This window comes from Trifolium pratense, linkage group LG4, assembly GCF_020283565.1.
Source record: "Trifolium pratense cultivar HEN17-A07 linkage group LG4, ARS_RC_1.1, whole genome shotgun sequence".
In the NCBI taxonomy this organism is placed as follows: Eukaryota; Viridiplantae; Streptophyta; class Magnoliopsida; order Fabales; family Fabaceae; genus Trifolium; species Trifolium pratense.
In genome coordinates this window covers 37682690-37688355 of record NC_060062.1, presented here as the reverse complement: position 1 = coordinate 37688355, position 5666 = coordinate 37682690, and positions in this window count along the sequence as shown.

Genomic DNA, 5666 nt, shown 5'->3' with positions numbered 1-5666 from the left:
TCCAAAAAATCGGCAGAAAAAACCTAAAATCGGCCAAAAGCCCAAAAATCGACTATAAACACTAAAATCGGCCGAAAACTCAAAAAATCGGCAGAAAAACCTAAAATTGGCCAAAATTCCAAAAATCGTCTATAAACCCTAAAATCGGCTGAAAATCCAAAAAATCGGCCGAAAAACCAAAAATTGACTGAAAACCCAAAAAATCGACCGAAAACCTAAAATCGGCCCAAATCAAAAAAATCGACTATAAACCCTAAAATCGGCCGGAAACCCGAAAATTCGGCAAAAAAACCTAAAATCGGCAAAAATTCAAAAAATCGACTATAAACCCTAAAATCGGCCGAAAAAACAAAAATCGACCGAAAACCAAAAAATCGGCCGAAAACCTAAAATCGGCCAAAATCCAAAAAATCGACTATAAAACCTAAAATCGGCCGGAAACCCGAAAAATCGGCAAAAAACCTAAAATCGACTATAAATCCTAAAATCGGCCGAAAACCCAAAAAATCGGCCGAAAACCCAAAATCGTTCAACATCCAAAAAATCGGCCGAAGAATCTAAAATCGTCCCTAAACCCAAAAAACTCGGCGGAAAACTTAAAATCGACCAAAAATCCTGAAATCGGCTATAAACCCCAAAATCGGGCGAAAAACCTAAAATCGACTATAAACCCATTTTTCAGCCGATATTAGGGTTTTAATCGATTTTTGGATTTTTCGCCGATTTTAGGTTTTTCGGTCGATTTTTTGGGTTTACGGTCGATTTTTGGGTTTTCGATTAATTTTTTGGGTTTTCAGCCGATTTTAGAGTTTATAGTCGATTTTAGGGCTTTTGGTCGATTTTAGGTTTTTCAGCCGATTTTGTGTTTACTGTCGATTTTAGGATTTTTGGCCGATTTTAGGTTTTTCGGCCAATTTTTTCGGATTATCGGCCGATTTTATGGTTTATAGTCGATTTTAGGTTTTCAGCCGATTTTTGGTTTTTGACCGATTTTTTCGGTTTTTCGGCCAATTTTTGGGTTTAGGGTCGATTTTATTAAAATAAATAAAATTAAATGAAGGAAATTCAATTACATTATCCAAACAAAGAATTTTACAATTGATGGAATTTCAACACTTTATCCAAACACTGGAATTTGAAAATCAAGGGAATTCAATTGAATCAATTGAATTATTTAGTATTTAAAATCCCTTGAATTTCTAGAATCCCTCATCCAAACACACTCTAAGAGAGTTTGAAAAAGTCTAAGGGCTTTTGGTGAGATTATTGAAAAAGTGAACAAAGAAAAAACCGGGTGCAGTATGAACTACGAAAGTAATAAAGAAGAAGAAGAAGAAATTTGATACAGTGGTGATGAAAATAAAAAATCTTGGAGAGATCAAAAAATTCTCAAGGTTTTCGGTGAGATTGTTGAAAAAGTCTATCAAGTGTATTTTAAACTAAAAAGTCTCTCAAAATTCATTCTAAATAAGAATCCATCAAGATTTTTTTGTCATAAAAAAATCTTTTAAAATCCCGTGAAATCTCAATCCAATACACCCTCTAAGTATATTTTTTTAAATATATTTATAAAATACCAAATTTAATTTGTTACTCCAATCTCATTTTTTGGCAGCTCACTTTTTTTTTTATTTTTTATAATTGACACCTCACTTTTTAAGCGTATTTTGATAATTTTCTTTCCATATTTGTTTCTTTGTCTTTTTGACGGCTTGTTTCCTTTTCTTTATTTCAATTGTTGTGTAAAATTAAGCATATGGTGAAAGCAACAATTAAATACCATGATGTAGCATATGTCATAGCATATAATACAAGTTCATCATTCATGAGACGATTAAACAAGACCAAAAACCCTATAAATTAAGTACGTAATTACTTAACTTCAATTCAAAAAACAGATCGCTAAGTGTATTTTATTTTAAAATGGTAATACACAACATGTTTATGCTAGACAATTACATGTGTATGATACATAATAATAAACTAATAATTCCTCCAAAAAATAACAATAAACTAATAATAAGTTAATAACAATCGATGCTTCAAGTGATGGGGCGTAACTTCCATATCAGTTCGTCCTAGACTTTTTACTCATGGTCTATTATATGTTGTCGTTTCTCGTGTGAAAACTATAACTGATTTGAAGATTTTCATAATTGACGATGGAGGTCTAGTAAAAACAAATATTGTTAATGTTATTTATCCTAAAGTTTTTCAGAGAATTTATATATGACTCGAGATGTATGTTGTTTAGTATTGTATTGTTAAACTTATTGGAGGTCAAATAATATCATTGTTTTGGGTTTATTTTGTTTTAAATAAACCATCAACGCGAGTCATAACACTAGTACAACTAGAAACTGGAAAAAAAAAAAAAAGTGTAACAACCCCAAAGATGGAACAATAATTGGGGAACATTTCTATTAAATAGAAATAAGAAAGAACATTTCTATTAAAGTGCAAATCATATTTACACATGTATGATTTATATTTTATGTTTGGTTGTGTAAAATATGAAAGAACATATATCTATTCATTGTTCTTTTGTAATTTGATCTTTTTTTTTTTTTTTTCTTTCTTTCATTATTATTGGGAGCCATTATTATTGTAACATATAGATAATTACTTTGGAGGATGAATGGACACACAAAATAAATTGTGGGACAAATTTTAAATAGATATGAGAAACTCTCTAAAGCATGTCACATCATCACAATGCTTGCTTATGAGCAACTCAACCTTCCTTTTACTAGTAAAAGATAAGAATTTGTGAGATAAGTGAGATAATCTTTCTTTTACTAGTAAAAGAAAGGTTGAATTGCTCATAGGCCTTCATTGTGATGATGTGGCATGCTTTAGTGAGCTTCTCATATCTATTTAAAATTTGTCCCACAATTTATTTTGTGTGTCCATTCATCCTCCAAAGTAATTATCTATATGTTACAATAATAATGGCTCCCAATAATAATGAAAGAAAGAAAAGAAAAAAAAGACAAATTACAAAAAGAACAATGAATAGATATATGTTATTTCACATTTTACACTACCAAACATAAAATATAAATCATCTATGCGTAAATATGATTTGCAATTTGCAAAATTTTACTTTAAATAAATAAACCAAATAAAAAAATTACTCCTCAAAAAATTTCATGCTTGACAAAATAAATAAATAAATTTTATGAAAAAAAATACTTTAGTTATATTGTTTATTAATTAATTACTATTGTGCTATTATTTAAAAAAAAAAATTAATTTTGTCACACCAACTTTTAAACTACCATTATTTCATATTCCTTAACTCTTCTTCCTTAACTATGACAAATAAATTTATCATACAATCCTTTAAACCTCCATCTTTTCCCATCCCTAACCATTGTGTGTATAAATATGATTTTGTGCACAAATGCTAAATGTTAATTGAATTTAATTTATATGCACCGTCGGTGTAAAGTTATTTTGCACATGCGTCCAATAATATACCGACACATCATGTATGGTAATTAAAAACACATGATGTGTCACATTCATTAAATGATGTGGCAACGCGTCATTGGATGTATGTGTAAAAAAAAATTACACCGACGGTGCACAACAATTAAACTCATGTTAATTTGTAGTGAAAATTTGAGTTTTCATCATCACTTTTCCCCAATCAACTATTGGATGGCAGCTCTTCAATAGATTCTTCATCTCTTCACAATTTATTAGTTTCTATATATATAGCAACTTATTAATTATGTTACATTAAAAAAATAGTGTGAAAATTTTAGACATCCTTATTTTTATTGATATAATGTTTGTTTTCTAACTTTTTTCTTATTTTTTATTTATTTTTTATTTCTTAACGTGGATATGACAATTTTTTCATGTGAATTAGGATAAAAGAATAAAAGAGGGACTTCTATTTTTGTCTTTGTTGCATCTTTGATGCTCAAGAGAGTCGATGAAAAGCGACAACTTATGTGAATATATATATCTTTGAGTGCATTTCCACTATGTTATGTTATTATTCATAATACCATTTTTTTTTGTACATTTCATAATACCATATTTATATGTACTAATTTATTTTTTTTACAAACTAACTTTTTTTTTGTTATTCATCTGTAGTAAAGTATCAAACAAGTTTGAAGACAATTTTTACTTACTACCCTACAACAATATCACTTATTTTTTCAAGGAAAATATCATTAAAATTATTAAAACAACAAAACCATCATTTTTTTTTTGATAATTAAATGATTGTATTAATAAGGAGTACAAGGAGTACTCAATCCTTACAATACAAAAAAAAAGCTAGGAAAATTCAAATGCTTTGTAAACAACATAGAGGATTGATGCACCAATTTGGATACACATATCCTGAATTTCGCCCTGCTCTACCACTAAACCAAAGACAAGAAATGAACTTAATATGGTCAAACACACCAGAAAAATCAGCAACATCTCCTCTAAACAAAATATTGTTTCGCATACGCCATAAGCACCAAATTGTTGCCAACCAAACTAAATGTCTCACCTTCATGCCTTTTTTAGATTTAACAAGAGAACCAAAGGCCAAAAAATGTTTCCATCCTTCTACCTGGTAATTTGGATCAAAACTCATCCAAGAATATACTTGCCTCCAGACATCTAGAACCTTATAACAACTAAAGAAAAGATGATTGATGTCCTCTACGGATTGAAAACAGAATATGCAAGGCAAATCGTGATAATTAGACAAAATACCTTTTGAGGCTAAAGTCGCTCGGGTAGGTAATTTGTCTAGGAGTAGACGCCACCCAAACACACCGACCTTAGAAGGGATATCATTCTTCCACAATTTTTGTAAAGCATCCAATAAACTCGGTTCGGTAATAAACAGTTCAAGCCTAGATTGCAAGAAGAGATACACAGATTTTACGCTAAACAAACCTGAATTTTCAGAACTCCAGCGCCTTTTGTCTGCTGTATCTGAACGCACCACCACACCTAACAAAAGCTGGTCTAACTCTGCCTTTTCCAACAGTTCAGATCGCGATAAAAGAAGTTAACCAAGCCGAGTTCCAATTCAAAATGTAGCTACCTTGCTGAATTAAATCTGACACCACACATTCTTTATTCTGTTCTTTATCAAATAAACGCGGAAATAAATCCCTTAGCGGCGCTGCTCCATACCATTTCTCCTTCCAAAACAAAATTGAATTGCCATTACCCAACACACTACTAACTTGTGACGGGAACCAACAATCTCCGACTTTCCCCCCTACGCATGCCACATCTCTCAACCAAAGAGAATCCTTAGGCCCTGTAACAACAGTATCCCAATTTAGAAATTTAGGAGACATATGTCCGTACCTGAACTGCAAAAGATCACACCAAAGTGCCTCCGTCTCCGTAATGCACCGCCACTTCCACTTACACAGCAGAGCCATATTGAACAATTCTAAATCTCTCACCCCCAGGCCGCCCTTATCTTTAGGTAAACACACCTGAGACCATTTAACCCAACAAAGCTTTTTATCCTCAACTCCACCCCCCCAAAGAAAGTTCCTTTGAATCCGCACCAACTGATTAATAACGCATCGAGGTGCCTTGTAAAAAGAGAAGAAATATAAAGGGAGACTCGACAAAACTGAATTAATCAATGTCACTCTACCCCCAATCGAAAGATTACGACTATT